At 44.8% G+C, this 20,450-nt stretch overlaps 1 protein-coding gene across 1 annotated transcript in view; it reads right to left on the reverse strand.

Annotated features, from left to right (window-relative positions):
* LOC115096804 overlaps positions 1 to 16,614 on the reverse strand; it is an 84,532-nt gene extending 67,918 nt beyond the window's left edge. The window contains exon 1 of the mRNA XM_029611935.1: positions 16,415 to 16,614. The gene's annotated coding sequence lies outside the window, so the exon portion shown is untranslated. The remainder of the gene's footprint in view (positions 1 to 16,414) is intronic.
* Between the last annotated feature and the right edge of the window lie 3,836 nt (positions 16,615 to 20,450).

Below are 20,450 nucleotides of genomic sequence, written 5' to 3' on the forward strand. Positions count from 1 at the left end.
TTTTGCTCTGCATACCTGGGAACATTTGATATCCAGGTGTCCTGAGATTGTTCTGAATTAGCAGGAGGTGGGGTGGTTTGCTTGGAACTTTCTCCTCTCTCAGTCACATACCAGCGCTCTCTCTCACACTGGCTCTCAATGACACACCTATACACACATGCTCTCAGTCACTCACATATACAAATGTTTTTTCTCTCTCACTTATATAGGCTCTTAATTACACATTTACACACATGCTGTCTATCTTTTCACGCTTACACACACACAGGCTTTCAATCACATAAATACATGCTGTCTTTTTCTCTCACACACAGACTCTCATTCACATGCTTACAAACATGTCCTCTCTTTCTCTCATTTACACACAGGCTCTCAATCACATACTCACATGCTCCCTCACCTAAATCAGCTCTCAATCACACACATACACACATGGTCTCTCTCTCTCATTTAAACACAGGCTCTCAATCACATACTCACATGCTCCCTCACCTAAATCAGCTCTCAATCACACAGACACACATGGTCTCTCTCTCTCATTTAAACACAGGCTCTCAATCACATACTCACATGCTCCATCACCTAAACCAGCTGTCAATCAGACACAGACACACATGATCTCTCTCTTACTTATACACACAGGCTCTTAATCATACATACACATGATCTCTCTCACACACAAAGGATCTCAATCATACACACATACTCTTTCAAACAAACAGGTTTTCAATTACAAACTTACACATACAGGTTCCCAATGGTAAACTTACATTCATGCTCTCTCTCTCACAGGCAGGATCTCAATCACAGACATACTCTCTTTCACATATACAGGCTCTCAATCATTCACATACATGCAATCTCTCACTCACACACACAGGATCTCAAACACACATGCTTGCTCGCTCATTCATTCACTCTCTCTCTCCCCCTTCCCCCCCCACGGGAACTCGCGGCAGCAGCAGCCACCTCCCAACGCTAACCTCCTTCATTTTCAGCCCTCGCGGAGGCGAAGTCCCATCGGCCGCGGTTGAAGATTTTCATTTTCCTCCGAGCCGCTCTGCAGTCTTCTTCCCGTCGGACACTAGCGTGCCTGCGCGGGTCTTCCAGCGCAGGCACCCGATGCTCTCCACCACCGGCGTGCTCTCTTCTTCCCGCGGCCCGGAAGAGGAAGTGGAGAGCATCGGGTGCCTGCGCGGGAAGACCCGCGCAGGCACCCGATGACTCCAGCGCTGGCACCCGGCTGACACCCGATGACTCCCGCGCAGGCACCCGGATGACTCCAGTCGGCGTGCTCTCTTCTCCTCCCCCCCCCATCGGGTGCCTGCGCAGAAGAAGAGACCACGCTAGTGTGGTCTCTTCTTCCCACGCAGGCAACCGATGCTCTCCACTTCCTCTTCCGGGCCGCGGGGGGGAGGAGAAGAGAGCACGCCGGTGCCGCTGACTCCAGCTGTCCTGCCGCGTTCCGCCCGGGCTGACAGCATTTTAAGCCCGGGCGGCGGAGGACCGGGGAGCAGCTGGGTCAGCGGGGAACCGCGAAGTATGGCGACACTTGTCTGCGAGCCAGATGCAGCCCTCAAAAGAGCCATATCTGGCTCGCGAGCCATGGGTTCCCGACCCCTGCCATAGAGCATGGAATGCAGGGATCGATCTAGAAGTAAATTTTAAAAGCCTTTGGGCTTTGGTCCGGGCCGAAGCCTCGGAATCATGACCCTGCCTCCAGGTCGGATCATGCCATAAGACCTGAATCAGGGCCAAGGCCCAGGGATGGGACCTGGTATCTGGACTAGGTCACGACATTGGGCCTGGGACAAGGCCCCAGTCTAGGATGATGCCCAGGCATCTGGACCCGGCTTCTGTGTCAGGGCCCAGTATCGGTCCTGGGTCCAAGCCCAGGCCCCAGCATCAGGACCAGTCTCTGGACCAGGTCACAGCATTGGGCCTGGGCTTTGACCCCAGTTTAAGCCAAGGCCCAGGTGTTGGGATCCAGCCTCTAGGTAAGGTCCTAGTGTCTTACCTGGGCCTGGGCCTTACCACGATACTGGATTCCCTAATGAGGTAAGTTTTTTTACACTTTTGGGATCTTGGTCAAGGCCCCGGCATTAGGCCTAGTTCTAGGCCAAGAGCCTGGCAGCATGCTCGGATCTAGGCCGCAGTTCATGGGTTAGGCCATGGCTAATGCCTAGGCAAGGCCCTTGTTTGGGTCTTGACCTATTCCTAGGCCTGACATCAATTTTGTTTTCAAAACAAAACTTGAAACAAAAGAAATTTCGTCAGAATTTCATTTGTTTCACTTTGATAACTAAATGAAACGAAATAGGATATTTGGTCTAATTTCCTATTTCATTTCTCCCGAATGCCCATCCGTAATATGTGTTCCAGCACTTAGAGCAGTGTTTCCTTGGAGGCATACCTAGGCAGTCAGGTTTTCAAGATTACCGCAATTAATATACATGAGATAGATTTGCATGCACTGGGTCTCCAATGTATGTTAATATAGCTCATGCATTTTCATTATAGATATCTTGATAACCAGACCAGTTAGGTGAGCCTCTAGGAGAGGCTTGAGAAACATTGACATAGAGCAAAACCTGAACCCTTCCACGCAAAACGCCACCACGGCCGTGGACCTTTTAGCCGTAACCCAGGTACCTCCATGGGTTCCGGCTAGAACAAGTCAGTTTGCCATCTCCGTACCTTTTTATCAGTTTCTGGCTGCATTTGTTTTTAGGAAAACACATCACTGTATATCTTTCCCTTGGAGCAAACAGTAACAACAACAAATTGAGACTCATTTCTACGAAAATGCACATTTCATCTTGGTTTTAGGGGCTGATTGTACTCACGTCCCTGTAAGAACACCTGCAGACCATGAGGCCACAATCCTCAGCCGCAAGGGCTTCCATTCCCTCAACATGCAGGTGGTCTGCAGTGCTTAGGGGATCATCGTAGAGTCAGAGATTTCCTCCCACAAGCAGGAATTCATGACCATTTCCAGTAATGTCTCATCACTGGGGAGGGGCTTGCAGATAGATATGTTGCTCTCCCTATGATGATACAACAACTAACTTCTGCCATCTTCTTTCCCCTCTGTTGTTCGGTGGTCTTACTGCTTTGGCCCAAGAGAGCTACTACATCCCCTACCAGGGGACAGGCTCACTGCCTAACAGCAGCACGGGGTATCTCAGTCTACTATTCTCTGTCTTTTCACCTACAGAAGCTTCTAGAGGATATCCATTCAAAACCTGGCTCATGCTGGGGCCAAGGCCAGCTCTCCTACCCTCCCCGTCCTTTAAAATTGCTGGAGCTGGGGAATTCCCACTTAAGTCCCCACCTAATCCTTTCCTGGATCCTCCAAAAAGGGCAGGATCAGTGTCCAGTCTCTGCCATCCATGTTCTCAGTGCTTTAAAACTGGTGCCATCTGCCTGGGGGATGGTGCCAAAAATAAAATCATGGCCATACAGCAAAATGGTGCAGGGCACTCTGGAGGAAGGCACTGAACTGATGTCAAATTGATGCCATCCTCCAGGCAATTTTGTAACAAGTAGGGGTATGCACTTGAACTGTTTCCATTTCAATTCATTTTGTTTTTTGATTTATTATTTTTTGGGGGAGGATTTATTTAAAGCATTGTGGACCCAGGTGGGAGTGACTGGGCAATACTCCTGCCCTGTTTGGAGGATCCGGGAGGGGGGTAAGTATGGGCTGATGGAGGCTGGCTTTGGTGCTGAGTAGGCCTCGTTGCCGGGCCAGCACCGGGCAGAGCCAGATGCCATGTAGGCTGGGATGGCTTGGGGCAGGTCTTGGTGCTGGGTGGGCCTTGGTTCCAAGCTGGCTTGAGGCAGGCTCCAGTATTGGATAGGATTTCACATCAGGCCAATTCTGAGCAGGCCCCAGCACAGGATAGGCTTTAGTGCCGGGTTGGCTTCAGGCAGGCTCTAGTGCCAGGCTAGATTTATGGCCTGGGTAGGCCATGCCAGGGCTGCTAAAGGTCCGTTTTTTTAGATGCCACAAATAGGAAAATGTTTGGGTATTTTTGAAGGAGGCTACTTTTGGTTTGCTCCATTTGGAACAAACTGAAAATGGCGTCATCCATTACATTTTTAGGCATTCATTGGAAATGAATGCACATCCCTAATGTACATAATCCATTTATAAAATACGTGAGTATGGGTGCTTTCCCATTCTACGCTGGAACACCCTGGCAATGACCTCAAAATGCCTTCATTCTCATACGCTTCGGGGCAGCTTTTCATCGGAGATATTCAAATTTTCTTCCTGCATGCCAGAACTTATGGATATCTATCCCTGTCTTGGTCAATTGTTGCATCTAAAGATGAATGGACGGACGGGCGGATGGACATTGATCCCTTTTAGATAATTCTCTTCAACATTCCTTATGTTGGAATGCATTAAAAAAAAAAAAAATTGACAGTGAAGGCCTGAAACAATGTTTAAAATTTAGTAAGATAATTAAGTCATAATTAATGGGTCTGTTCTGACTCTAAGCAATATATCAGTCAGTTTAACTACCTTTTCATGAGAAATCGACAATTGCAGGCACTAAGAAGTCATTTTCAATTGATTTTTCCTCACTTGTGTAAACAAGAAAATTGAATGATCCATTTTAGAAACAAATGCGATAAGTAATGGACTCTCCCCCAGCTTCCCTCTCTGTCACCCTGAATAAAATGTATTTTATATATTACTGCTTAGGGGTGGGTATATCTTATATTGATTGTTATCACATTCAATCTCAAAAGGTCAGGAAATGTCTGCCAGCGCAGCAGGGTGCTCTTATAAATATATCTCGTCGTTTCTTTACCTTCAGGAAAATATATAAAGAAGGAAAGAAAGAAATGTATTGCTTCTTGAAGGGGGAAGCTGTGTTCTCTTTGTGATGTGAAATATTTCAGCATGGTGTGCAGTGGCGCTTATTCCATATCAATTTAAGGGGGTGATTTTGTAACAGCCCGTATAAGAAAGCCAGCAAATACATATATTAGGTGCCCACATTTTCAAAGGGAACTTATGCATGATCCCACCAAAACGACCTGCCTCGGCTCAATACGGATGAACTTCTGCGCAGACAGGACATATGCACGCGCAGTTACCCACATATCTGATAGGCAATTTTGGAACAAGTAGGGGAACGCACTTCAACTGTTTTCAATTCATTTCGTTTTTTTGATGTATTATTTTTTGGGAGGATTTGTTTATTTTTTTGTTGTTCTTTTATTTCATGGGTGGCTTGTTTCATTCTGTTTTGCTTATTTGAAACAAAATAAATCAAGTGAAATGAAAAATAAAACAAAACAAAAGACAGTTGTTGGGGGTCCTCTCTCTCCCACCAAAGAAAACATTTCCGGCACCAAAAGCATTTTAAAAATCGAGGCCTTCCCCTCTCCCTTCCCACTACTGAAGTCCCCTAAGTCCATCTGCGGGTCTATGAACAATCTCCAGGCACTGCCCCATTGAGTCCATTCTTTAAAATGACCTTAGCTGGCCCAGAAGGCCTAAGCCATTTTGTTGAACTGCATGAAGTTTTATATCTAGGACACACCATTCAGTTCAAACAACTGATTGCTTGAATGGAGCAGGAAATAAGACATTGCATATGTCATTTTAGTAAACCAAACAGCTCTTTAAACATCGGTTGCTTTGCATATTGAGTTTTATAATAAATAAGAGCAAATTTATGTTTGATTCCACAGTTTTGTTTTTTTTTGTGCTTTTGCTTTTCCTAAGCTGCATGATTACAGCCTGAGTAGAAGGCATTTCTCCTTTAATATTCTGTCATTAACTATTGTGGATTCTCTGCAGAATATTGGACCTTGGGCCTCCTACTATTCCTAGCTCACAAAAAACACAAATTCTCATCCCACACACTAAACCTTCCTCCCCCCTTTGAGACTAACCTATTTAAATCTAAAAACCTTCAAATGCTACTCCTCTATGCACACCCCGGTCTCCTTCAGCACAACCTCTCCCCCTTAATCGAAATCATAACCACACATATCAACCTACAGGAGCCAGCCATTATTCTGGGGGATTTCAACCTCCACATAGACACCAACCCCCCCCCCCCCCCCCCCCCCCCACCCACCAGCAAACTCCTCCTCTCAACCATGTCCGCCATTGGATTTTCCCAAATTATCAACACCCCCACTCAAAAATCCGGTCACACTCTCGACTTACTCTTCATCAACAGCAAAATCTCCTTAGACCCTTCCCACTGCTACCCCTACCCCATGGTCGGACCACAGTCTTATTCAAGTCAAGCTGCAACTCCAACGCACCCCAATAATATCAAACAAGCGCATCATCGAATTCACCAAGCCATGCTCCAGCGATGACCTCGCCAAACTACTACCGGAAGCCTTAAAGAACCTCAACAAAAATGACGCCAACACCGCCACGCATGCCTGGATCTCCATCAATGAGGAAATAGCCAAATCACTATGCCCCACAGTAAGAAAAGAAATCAAGACTTCAACGAATCACAAGTCCCCATGGTACACCCCAGACCTAAAAAACACAAAGCAAATCCTACGACAATCAGAAAAACTATGGAGAAAAACCCCAACGCCAGAGCTGAAGGACAAATACAGGACCCTTCTTCACAAATACACAGCAGATATCAACACAGCAAAGCGAAACTTCTATTCAACAAAGATACACGAATACCAGTTCAACCCCAGGACACTCTTTTCCTACGTCAAAGACCTAACCAACTCAAATCAAAACGACTCAGCCCTGGACATCGCCACCATTTCCAGCGAAAAGCTAGCTCAATACTTCAAAGACAAGGTCAACACCATCATCGCCAAGATTCCCCCACCCCCAGCCCACCCCAAAGCAACAGAATATCATCCACTCAACTCTACGTGGTCAAAATTCACACCGGTGGCATCAACTGAAATTGAATCCATCATCAAAAAACCCAACCCTGCCTCCCACCCCGTAGACCCCATTCCCATCAAAACCCTAAAGCTCATCAGCAAGACCATCACCAAGCCTATTACCGACATCATCAACCTATCACTCGAACAAGGAATATTCCCTGACAAACTCAAAAACGCTATAGTCAAACCAATCATCAAAAAACCACAACTCGACAAATCTGATCCAGCTAACTATAGACCTGTATCCAATCTCCCGTTCTTAGCAAAAATACTAGAAAAAACGGTCAATCAACTGACAGAACACATTGAAACCTTCAACATCCTACAACCTGCACAGCATGGCTTCAGAAAACTATTCAGCACTGAAACCCTCCTTCTTACACTGACCAATACCATTCTCAGAGGACTCAACCATGGTCAATCATACCTCCTGATACTCGACATATCCGCCGCATTCAACACCATCAACCACAGAACCCTCCTCACCAGACTCAAAGAAATCGGATTACAAGACACTACAATCAAATGGTTTGAATCTTATCTCACAAATAGATCATACAATGTAAAGATAAACACCCTGAAATCCTCCCAAATATCTATCACACACGGTGTCCCGCAAAGATCATCCCTATCATCCACCCTATTCAACTTATACCTCCTTCCACTTTGCAAATTCCTAGCAGAATCACACCTCACATATTTTGTATATGCGGACGACATCCAAATATTACTCCCTATAAACAAAACCATTGAATGCACCCTAGACAGATGGAACCATCCTAGCACAAAAATAACGCTTCTGCTATCACAACTATCCCTCTGCCTCAACCAAAACAAGACTGAATTCCTACAAATCTCCAATGATCACCCCTCTGCCCCCCTCAAAATCAACACCTCCATAAAGAACACTGGGGTGCAACTCACACCATCTACAAAAAATCTGGGAGTGACTATCGACAAAGAACTCAACTTCAAGCACCACGTCTCCAACATCATCAAAGATGGATTCTTCAAACTGCAAACACTAAAAAATCTCAAACCCCTTCTTCATGCTCAAGATTTCAGAACAGTCCTGCAAACAATAATCTTTTCAAAAATTGACTTTTGCAACACAATACTTCTTGGTCTCCCCGAAGCCACCATCAGACCCCTTCAGCTATTACAAAACGCCGCAGCAAGGTCCTTAACAAACATAAAAAAATGCAACCATATCCCTCCCACACTAAAAGAGCTTCACTGGCTTCCCATCAGCCAAAGAATTCAATACAAAACCCTCACCCTCATCCACAAAAAAATAAACAACAACGAGATGAATTGGTTAAACAATGCCATACTCCCACATTCCACACATAGAAACCTCAGGTCCTCAGGCACTGGCCTCCTAGCCGTCCCAAACTCCAAAACAGCACACCTCTCATCAACCCGCAAATGTGCCATATCCGTGGCTGGCCCCGCACTCTGGAACTCCCTCCCGGCCCCTCTCAGAAATGAACCTTCCACTCAAGTATTCAAAAAACAACTCAAAACCTGGCTCTTCAGAAAAGCCTTCCCACCAGATACTTAACTCACCCCCTCTGCACACAACCCTCCCTTAAAAACAATACCCCTACCACCGCCACTCACAGCCCCGCCCCCTCACCCAGCATTCCCATCCTCCCTCCTCCCCACTTCCTCCCTCCTCACCATCCTCCCCCTTCCCACCTCAAGAACCCCTCCACATTTTCCTTCCAAAGACTCCCTTAGATAGTATCCTTTATAGCATTTCCCAAGTGCAATGTTAGAATATTCCTGTAAATATTTCTCTTCCTTGTTGTTATCAGTTACCATGCTACAATGTAAATAAGCAGATCGTGCCTTATTTATTTAGTCATATGTATAGTCAAATGTTCGTTCTTATCAGTTACCATGTTACAATGTAAAATAAGCAGATTAGTCTTATTTGTTTAGTTATATGTAAACCGATGTGATATCTCGATCAAATGTTGGTATATAAAAACAATAAATAAATAAAATAAATAACATGTGTTGTTCGGTAATGATGTTTTCTTAGAAATTACAGGCCAGAGCACTGTAACGATAAATGAAGACCTTTGAAACTCTTTGGTTAATGTAAACTTTTAATTGAAGTAAATAAGCATTAGCGAACATTTCTCAGTTGCCCACTTTGTCCTATAGGAATGCACCTGCCTAACTCATCTACCTTAAAGCAACAGTAATGCAGATAAGAAAACATTGCCTACTCAACAAAGCAGAATTAAGACATTAACTTGAGAGCTACTATGACATTCATCATATGCTGAGCCACCTTGCTCCAAAAACGATGTAAATCTCTATTGTTGGACCTCGCCTAGAGTGCCAAGGTGATTAGGTGAGAAATAAAAGGAAATACATTAACTTTAATTCTGAAAAGCGACCATTTAAGAATATATAGGGCATGAGCTTATTTCACCAATATGCTGAGGCTACAAGGATAGGAAGGAGCGGTGGGACTCTGGCTGGATCAGCTGCTTAGAAGTCAGGAACTGAGCTTGGTGGGAATTCCAGATTTCACCTTGAATGGCTGGAGAAAATTCATCAAATTTCTCCCTGAATCTTGGTGAAATTCAAAGAGGTCGAATTAGCACAAGTGGGTAGTCGATGTGCCAGTGGTCAGTGAGGTCAATATTCACTGAGTAATCCATCAAGTCCAGACTTTAGGATATTCAGCAGCACTTAGCTAGGTCAGTCTGCCACTAAATATATTCAAATAACTTTATCTGGATGGAGAGCATTTTCACTGAACCGGCTGAGTTTATCTGGGTAGTGATGAATAAATGCTGCTAGCCGAATGCATTTTAGGAATGTCCCCAGAATGGCTCCTCCCCCCTGCCCTGCCCCTTTTATCTGGCAAAATGTTAGCTGGTTAATAACTAGCCCCAGTAAAATTTCAGTAGTCCTAGGGGTGGGAAGTTTTGAATATTGACCTCAGTGGGTCTAATATACAGTATGTGCATGTATTTTTCAAAGGAAATCTGAAAAAAATGGATATGAAATATCTGCCTTGAGTTTTTAGAAAATTGAAAAGTTGGATTCCACAAACCAATGATTAAAAAAAAAAAAATCTGAACCTTTTGTATTTTCTTTCTTTGAAAAATAATGTGAAAAGAACAATTCATCAAAACTTCAGAATGTTTCCAGGCTTGTTCAATTGTTTGAAGTTTGTACTTCTCTAGTCAGGAGTACACCTGGATATTCTGGGGGTAATTTTCAAAGAGTAACACAGTGATTACTTGTGTAAAATAGGCATGTAAGTGTGTAAGTAGCATGCACACATATATGCTATTTTGGAAACATCAGGAGTATGCAGATCCTTACGGTGTCAGATATAAATGTTAGGGGGGAAAAGGGGAAGGTTCGGGGGTTTTCTGGGGCAGAGTTGGGAAGTGCATGCACAAGGTGCAAATTTGCAAGCAATAGGGAAATGTATGCATTCCTAACGAATGACAAAAATGCAACAGAGGAGGCCATTTTTTTTTGTTCTTTCTGAATGGAACAAACCAGAAAGCCTCCTACAAAAATACCCAAAAGATTTCAGGCATTTTTGTATTTGTGGCATTTAAAAAAAAACAAACAAACCTGGCCACCAATGGCCCCGGCTGGCACAGCCTAGATTAAAAAAAAACAACTAACTGGCCCAGCATCAGGACACAGCCCTGAACCAAGCGCAGCTCCAGGGCCTAGCCCAGAGCAAGACATGGCAACCCGGCCTGCCTGGAACCAGGTTATCACAGCACTGGGGCTGGGGCCAGAGTCCTCCCCCCTCGCTGGGATTGGGGAACTCCCACCCAAGCCCCCGCTTACCCCCCTTCTTGGATCTGGGTCTCAAATGCGCAGGAATGATGCCCCCAGTCTCTCCCACCCAGAGCTGTTGCTTGAAAAATGGCCCTGTCTGCAATTTGGCACCTGCCTCTGGTTTGGCAGGCACTATTGCAATACATAGGCCCGTACATTTCCACAGGGGCTAGGGTGGGAGCTCCCCAACACTTTCACTTGTAAACGGAGGGGAGTGAATGCCCTGGCATGGAGCCCAGCTCAAGGCTAGGCCCTGCTGCTGGGCTTGGCTTGGGGTTAGGCCCCTGCATCAGGCCCAGTCAAGGGCTAGGGACCGGCTCACTGGACACGGTGTTGTGGGGCAGTTTTTTGGTCCAGGAAGGACCAGCAAAAGCTGCAGTAGGCCTTTTTTTTTTTTTTTTTAAATATATGTCCTGGGGTTTTTTTTTTTCCTTGCTTAATGTTTTCCTCAGTTTGAAGTGAATTTTAAAAGATGGAAGAGAGCGCCACAATCGGGGGAGGTGCAGCACACATGTAGGACATATGCACTTGTCCACTCAATATTAAAAGCTGTTTACATGCGAGCACATCTCCCAATACGCGAATATTTCACTTGGAACAAAAAAAGGGGCGTGGCATGGACGTGGTGTGGGCCTTCTAGGGCGGGGTCAGGAAACGTGCGTGCAAGGATGTACACATCTGGGCGCGCTCCCATCCAGAGCCGTGCAAGTTTACTTCCACTATGGAGGAGGTGTAAGTTTAAAAACAAAAAACAGGCATGTTTGAGGGGTTTGAGGGGTCTGGGGGGGAGCGCAGGCTAAAGAACCAGGGGGTTTTGGAGGAGCTGGCTGTAGACTGGGCGAACTGGTGGAGAAGCTGGTGAAACTGGTTATGGCGGTGGACGCACGCCCGTCCTAAAATTCTCCCCCGTTTGCACGGCTCATGGTCAGACTGGCAGGTGCCCTTATAGGAGTTTGAGGCGCAGTACAATCTTGCACATTTCTACTATGTAAAAATACTTGGGGGGGGGGGGGGGGGAGAAAAGACAGGAGAAATTGGTTCAATATTATTAGAGGGAGGAATATTTCCAAAGAATCAGGCAGGGAAATGGGCAGCAGCAGTGCCTTTGCATCACAGGGTTTACTGAAGAAATCAGTTTTATAATAACACATTCATTCTGCTGTGATTCCATTGTTATGAGTCCAAACAAACAAGAGGCAGGGCGATATGGATGAAGGCGGGAAGTGGCTATGTATTTTTCTTTATTAGCTCTAAAATCCTGTTTAGCTGGAGCCGCATCCCGCAACACTGACAGACTATCTTCGTATTCTTTCATCGTTTTTTTCCTCACCTCTTTCCAAAGGGGAACAGTGACACCTGGTGGCCCTGACGCAGTTTTTTCGTCCTGGACAGAATTAGATTCAAAGTCAGAGTAGTGGGCATGATCTTCACTGCAGTTTTCTGCTGTTTCGGAATCCATTTCCAGGAGGGGAGACGTAAACCTGTGTCCACGCTGGAAGCTTTGCACAGCCACCAGGAGGTGCAGGGAGGGATGAAGGATGGACCCAAGTCATGATACTGAGCCCAGGTGCTAGAACCAATCTATTTGTAACCTTGTTCTTATGGGGCTTGACTTAAAATAACAATTTATGCTTATAAATATTGGCCCTGCACTGGACTGTCCCTTTTTGACGTTCGTATATGCGAGTGTGAAAGTAAAAACGTGCACATATTCGATTTTTATAAAATACGGACTATGCGCATATATGCTAATTTTTCAATTAAAAAAGTAAATGCACTGAATCCCAACTTGGCCCCGACTTGACCTCTTGGACTACCCGTTCTGCTATGCACGTAAAACTACGCACAGAGGGGATAACTTTCAAACATCTCCGCGTGGCCTCATGTATATGTAGATAGAGTCCACAGTGAATTGATAACGATGCAGGTTTTAAAATACACTTATCTCCACCCCTAAAGCAGGCACGTAATTTATAGCACATACAAAATTTAGCATGGACTTGCAAACTTACTTTTCACAACTTCAGGTTTTGCTGGGGCGGATTCATTCCAAAATGCTACCCTCCCCGCCTCTCCAAACAGCAAGACAGCTGAATTTCACAGCCAGGGATATGACCAGGCTGGCCTCTCTGGTGGTGGCCAGTGAGGAGATCCTGTTCTCCATCCGGGGAATGCAGAGGTACAACCGCCCCATGAGGGAGGCCTGGCCAGGCCTCCACAGAGAGTTCAACTGCACAGCTTCCTATAACCCCGTGGAGCTAGAGGGTCCAAAAAAAGGGGACACAGGCAACCCGGATTGGTTGTGCAAAACTACAGGAACTAGGTGCAGTTTTTGTGCAGGGCCTCACACATGCGCACTCTTAGAATCTGGTCTGATTCGGCTTTAACGATGGGAAACTATATAAAGTTGAATTTTCATAAAGTTGTGCGTGGAAACATGAGCAAGTGCGCACACAAATAGCACATATTTGCACAAGTGCTATTTTATAAGCCTCAAACATACACCTGCAAGAACAGTGCACGAATACATTTATTGATATAAAAAACAGGAGGGCTGGGGTGGGCCAGGGTGCTCCTGTGCTATTCTACAACCTGCAAACGCGACAGGCATGCAGCTGTTACCTTCGCATCTTTACACCTGCTAATTGTAAGTCAGAATAGAAGTCTTTACAGCCAAACAAACATTTACTGGGTGAGGGGTCTGGATAAACTGGGCGGCGTTCAGGGTGAAGAACCAGGGGGGGTCTTGATGACCTAGAGGTGGATCGGGCAAACTGGTGGACTATATGGCAAGACTGAGGATGTTCTTCAAGCGCGTATATCATAAAATTGGAGTATTTACCTGCATAAAAGCCAAGTGCTAAGGAAAATGCACACCTTACATTTCCTCATGCAAATGATTGAAATTAGGAGCACAAATATGCACGCATAGCATAGTCACTTTATCCTCCATTGCCTCAGGTACAAAACTTAGATTGTAAGCCCTCTGGGGATAGGGAAATATCTACAATACCTGAATGTAAACCGATGTGACATCTCAGATCAAATGTCGGTATATAAAAAGAATAAATAAATAAATAAATAAATGTCCACCACTTATCCAGATAAATTTGGACGTATCTGGCTAAGTGACAGCAAAGCCGGATAAGTCTTAAAAAGCATTACTTACTTCTTAGCCGGATAATGGGGCCGGTGCTGGCTTTTTTGCTGCCCTGTGCGAACAATTACTGTGCTGGCCCTTCCCCTAGCCCCCAGCTCATTCATCGCCCTCCAGTAATCTAAACTTTAAAACCCGACATTCCTCCCTATCCAGGTCTAACCCCTCCCCTCTGGAACCCAAGGCCCCTGCAAGGGTATTAGATGTCATAGGCCAACTTTAAAGGCCGGCTCACACACACACACAATTAAAAATTATGCATTTCTAATAACAGATTTTACATTAAAATAACATTCTAAATATAGTCATCTGAGTTAAAAATATCATTTACAACAACCTGTATATTATATTTACATGCACTGCTGTGCCAGAAAGCCCTCAAAAATACCATTATGGTATTAGGTCTATTGTAATTAGGGTTGCCATCTGGTTCCAGATTTTCAGGACAGGTTGATCCAGTCCTGGTTTTACCCCATTGCATTCTGGTTATTCTGATTTCCCTATTGCATTCCCTAAGAAAAGCAAGACTATAAGTACCTGCATGCAGGTGAGTAAAAGAAGGACTGGATCAACCTGTTCTGAAAATCTGGAGCCAGTTGGCAACCCTAATTGTAATGCATTTTGAATGTGGGCTTGACCCTCAGAAAGCCTGAGTGAACAATTATAGTAAACCTCCCATATCACATCAGCACTAACTGCCAGCATTCAAACAATAACAATCTTACCTATGAAAAAGTAACACTGCAAATATAACACCAGCTCCTAAAATACCAATACACCTCCTATTAGGAAAACAGAACAAGCCAGGCTGCTATACATCCCTACACAGAAACTACATGCTAGCAGAATACCTCACCTTGGGCACACATGCAGAACACAGACAGACCCTCACTGAATAAAAAGTCCATCACAGAATAAAGAGAGACCATAAAGTATAAATGAAAAATTGCAGACAAAAACTGAACTGAAAACTGCAACAAGGCACACTCTGTACACAGTGCAACAACAGAAACATCACCATTCTTCATAAAACAATAAAATCAAGAAATATAAAACATCATAATAGTAAAACCAATATTTCAAGACAGATGAGGAATAAACATCCAATAATTAAAAACTTGTAATTTCTTTTAAATTTCCCAAACACCAATAAAATATTTCAAAACAGCAGAGCTCAAATAACACTCTATAATTAAAACTAATAAGGATAAAAATAAATATCCTGCTCTTCATACCTGGGAATGTTTGGTTTCCAGTCACCCTGAGATTGTTGTGGATTAGTGAGGGAGGGAGGGCACCCAAACTTTCTCCTCTCTCTCTCTCATATATGCACAGACAGACTTACTTTCTATCATACACACTCATGCTTCCTCTCCCAGCTACACACAGGTCTTCTCTCCCACATGTGCAAGCTCCCTCTCACACATACTTTCACACTCCCACACATTCAAACTACCTCTTTCACACACATGCTCTCTCGTTCACACACTCCCACACATTCAAACCACCTCTTTCACACACACATGCACTCCCTTTCTCATATATATAATCTACCTATGTAAACCGAGTTGATTTGATCTGTATCAAGAAAATCGGTATATAAAATCCCTAAATAAATAAATAAATAAATATATACACACACACACACACACACCTATACACTTGCTCCCTCTCACACATATGTTCACACACTTCCACACATTCATGCTACCTCTTTCACACACACACACACACACACACGTGCTCCCTTTCTTGTATACACACACACACCTATGCACACACTCCCAGACATTCATGCTACCTCTTTCACATACACATGCGCTCCCTTTCTCATATATATAACCTACCTGTTTATTGTAAGACATCAACTGTCATTGTTATTGTTTAGAATGTAAACCGAATTGATCAGTAATTCTGTTATTGGAAAGTCGGTATATAAAAGTGCTAAATAAATAAATAAATATATATATACACACACACACACATGCTCTCTCTCACACACAGACAGATGCTCTCTCATTCACACACTCCCACACATTCATACTACCTCTTTCACACACACGTGCACTCCTTTTCTCATACACATACACATATTATATATTATCCGTTCATTAATTCGATATGTTCCATGTAAACCGCCTCCCCGGCGATAGTTATTTCTGTTAAATGTGAACCGGAGTGATATGTATTGTATACAGGAACTTCCGGTATATAAAAACCAAAAATAAAAATAAATAAACAAATAAATACACACACACACATGCTCTCTCACACATACGTTCACACACTCCCACACAATCATACTACCTCTTTCACACACACATGCACTCCCTTTCTCATATATACACACACACACACATGCTCTCTCACACATACGTTCACACACTCCCACACATTCATACTACCTCTTTCACACACACATGCACTCCCTTTCTCATATACACACACACACATGCTCTCCCAGACACAGGGGCTTCACCTTCTTTTCTTCCACTTGCTCCCCTGGCTGCCTTGGCTCACCTCTTCACTTTGGCCTCCATCGGATCGGGATAATGTGGCCTCCATTCCGCTTTGGCTGCTGTTGAGATGGGGGGTCCACTGGCAGCCCGCAGTCTCTTCTCTGCTTAGGCTACCAGTGGATGGGATGGGGTCTACATGACCTGTGGCCTCACTACCTCAGCTCTTTCCCTCACTTCCCATCCCCTTCCCTCACTACCTCAGCTCTTCCTCCCCTTTCCCCTATCTTCCTTTTTCTCCCACTTCCCATCCCCTCCCTCTAGATATTCCCCCCTTCTCACACTCCTTCAGTACTTCCCCCCCCCCCCTGTAGTGAGTCACTATCTCAGCTTTTTCCCCTTCATCCCCTCTTCCTTCCTCTATAGGTTCTGTCTTCCCCCTCTTCTCACCCCTTCCTATGCTTTCCCCACTTTCTTCCTGCCCTCCCCCCACCTTCTCACCCGGTCATTTCCAGCCTCTTAGCCCTCCCCAAGCTCTTCCTCCTCCCACTCCCTGGCGCAGTTTATTACAGTCGGGATTCCTTTCCTCCTCCCTTTCCACGTGAGCAGGCAGCAGGAGCAGCAAAGCGGCCGAAGTAAAGAAAAGGCCGGCAGACCGCCCACGGCACAGGAGCTGCTAAAGGAGGCTTGCCAGCTCAGATTTAGTTATCGGATTGGGCAGAGGTCACCCAAACCCCTGCCCGATCCAACGCATCAACTCCTAGGTCTCTCACGCGAGCTGGCAACAGCAGCAGCAGCATTTGAATGACGTCATCTCCTGCTGCCGCGGGGCCGGTCTTGTGAGAGGAGCAGCGATCTTGGAGCTCTTCTCGCGAGACCGGCCCCGCGGCAGCAGGAGATGACGTCATTCAAATGCTGCTGCCGCTGCTGCCCATTGGTGCGGGAGATCTAGGGTGTTAATGCCTCGGATCGGGCAGGGTTTGGGTTACCTCTGCCCAATCCGATAACTAAATCTGAGCTGGCAAAGGATCTTTTGGTGGCTCCTTTGCCACGGGTGGTCTGCCCGCCTTTCCTTTACTTCAGCCGCTGGCAGGTTGGAGTGCGCCAGGCCGCCCTGCAGCCTCTGCTCCATTTGGGCTGCAGGTGGCCCAGCCCACTGCCCCCTCGGTGCTGCCGCCTTGTGCAAATGCACAGTTTGCCCAGTGGGTTGCGCCGGCCCTGCTGAATAAGTCTTCCATCGCTAGTTATCCATCTATTTTATTTATCCAGCTAAGTAGCTCTTTTCTTCTGCTTATCCTTTTATCCAGATAAGGCTTAAATAGCGCTAATTAGCTGGATAAATTGCCACAGCACTAGTTAGCCAGGCTTTTGTTGCCACTTAGCTGGATAAGTCAAAACTTATCTAGATATGTTTAAAATACAAGCAACATATTTTCTGTTACATGAACATGGGTAGATTTATGTATATTTTATATCGTGTGCAAATGCGCATGATATAAAATATGTGTACAATACATGCATGCACGCATCCATATAGCTGCATATATAGGCACACTCGTGCATGTTTTAATGTTATCCTCAGAGTTATAGTGAAAACTTGGTTTTTTTTTCCACCTGGGAAATATGCGATCGAGATGACCTTCACACTTTAGTGGTCGCTGGTCACAACATGTATTGATATTGCAATTCTTTATTGATTGGCCTGCGCGAATATCAGATCCAGACTTCAGAGGTTTCAAAACACAGCTGCTGTTTTGATTACTCACACTGACATTTATGATCATAGACAGCCAGCGCTTTCGCTACTCCACTGGCTGCCTGTCACTTACAGACTGGAAGTGACGTTATTGTGTACAATTTTCCATGAGCAGGCTCCGCTGGATTTTACAAAAGTTGTTTCTTCGCATCAGCCCGATTTGGGTCCTTCGTTCCTCACCGCAAGCATTAGTGGCTACTCCAAGAACACACTGAATGGAAACAAAGCACAGGGGCCTTTTCAGGCACTGGACTACATTCCTGATTAATCTCACAGTGGAAGTAGATTATTCCACATTTCAAAAACAATGGAAAACTATCTTTTCATAAGACTTTTGCTTAATGCTATCTACAGTATCTGAATGTTATCTGCTTTGAAGTGCCTAGAAAGTGGAATAGAAATCAAATAATAAATAAATAAATGTGTTATTTGATCTGTCTTTGTTCTGTTTTATTTTATATAGTGATGTCTGAAAAAAATATCCAAACTAAGAATCAAAAATTCTCTCAAAATATTCTGAGGATGGTAATAGCCGTATCAAAATTAACCATAACATTAGAGGCTAAAAGACCAAAATTTTGTAACCCAAATCAACACACCATGAGTGTCTTTTTTTTTCTCATTTGATGGACCTCATATGCGGGCATAGATTATAATGCTAAATAACATGAACTTATATGCACCAATCAGTATAACCATAGGTCTCAAAATGAATTTTTTATGCTTCGTGGAATCAGAGTCCAGTTATGGAGATAGAGTCATAACAATAGTGAAGATCATACTCCTGACATGTCATAGCATTATATTAACTTCTGAAAATGCAAGTTGTTACTTAACTTAAAGTTTGCGAAGAAACGCCCATATATCCACTGTGAAAGAGGCTCAGAATGTAGAAGCCAGACACGGACTGTGTCTCGGCGTCTGCCTTCATCAAGGGGCCGAATATGTATGTTGTGAGCGGCTTTTTTGCCGACCTGCCGGAAACGCATTACCAGCCGACCTTCCTAAAAGCCAACCCCCAGTGATGAGAGCTTACTGGAAGCAGTCGTGAATTGCTGACTGTGGGAGGATGTAGGCATCATGACAAGATCTCAGAAATCTGAGCACCAGGTCCATGATGATCCTTTTGGTATTGCAGACCACCTGCATGTTGAGGGAATGTAAGCCCTACTCATTGCAGGAGCCGGCCTTGTTGTCTACAGGTGCCCTTATGGGGATGTGGATGCAATCAACGGCCCCAGAACAGAAAGGAAATGTGGATTTGGTAGAAATCCGTTATAATTTATTGTTGCTGCTGTTTGCTTGGAGGGAAAGATATATAGTGACGCGGTTTCCTGAGAAATACAGCCAAAAACCAATCAGACTGACTTATTCCAGCTATGACCCCTAGGGGTACTTAGAAGGTGCCTGTAATGACTTTGCAGTGTACTGGCAAGGGCACAGGTCCTGCTCTAACTGCTGGCATAAGTATAACATGGTTTTTTTTATTGAAACTGAACCTTCACACGACTTGTGCTCCTCAGATCCAAAAACTGTGCCTTGGCCCTACCTACTCTCTCTAAGGTGTACCTCTCCTTGACATCCCCCTCCTCCTCTGTTCTCTCTCATTCCTCAAACATTGTGCCCTAAGTATCCATACGTTTATAATACTCATGCTAAATGTCACTTCACCTCCACTCCCACACCCCCAGTGACAGACACACACATACCCCAGTCAGCCTAACACACCAGACACACTCTCAGAAATGCAATTCCATCCACTGAAGGAGTCCCCGCAAGAATAGATGTAAACCTAATAGCAGACAGAAGGAAAAACCCGACAAAAAATACCTTGGCTCTTCTGGACAAGGACAGCTATTTCCTAGTTAGCCCCTATCAAGCTACCCTGCTAGCACACCAAGGCCTGGATTTATCAAAATGCACTAAATATTGCATGTGATAGGTACAACCACTGGGGGGGGGGGGGGGGGGAGAAAGAAAGAGAGACAGACAGACAGAGAGCCTAGCTGTAATGCCCTCACACTAGCTAGGCATTTATATCTCTATGGGAGGCGCCCACTTAGTCACTCAAGGTGAGGATTAGGTATTAGTGTAGGGGTTAGGTGCCACTTTGAATGTCAAAGTGAGATGTATGAACAGAACAGTGCTCTCTTGTGAAGATTTGATGACCTTTGGAGTGAGGAAACTCACCCAAAGATGAGATTTGGGCAATGTTCTCTCAACCTAGCTTAATGGGTAACATCAAGTTAGGTTGAGAGAACCTTGCACAAATCTCATCTTTGGGTGAGTTTCCTCACTCCAAAGGTCATCAAATCTTCACAAGAGAGCACTGTTCTGTTTGTAC

This window comes from Rhinatrema bivittatum, chromosome 8, assembly GCF_901001135.1.
Source record: "Rhinatrema bivittatum chromosome 8, aRhiBiv1.1, whole genome shotgun sequence".
NCBI lineage: Eukaryota > Metazoa > Chordata > Amphibia > Gymnophiona > Rhinatrematidae > Rhinatrema > Rhinatrema bivittatum.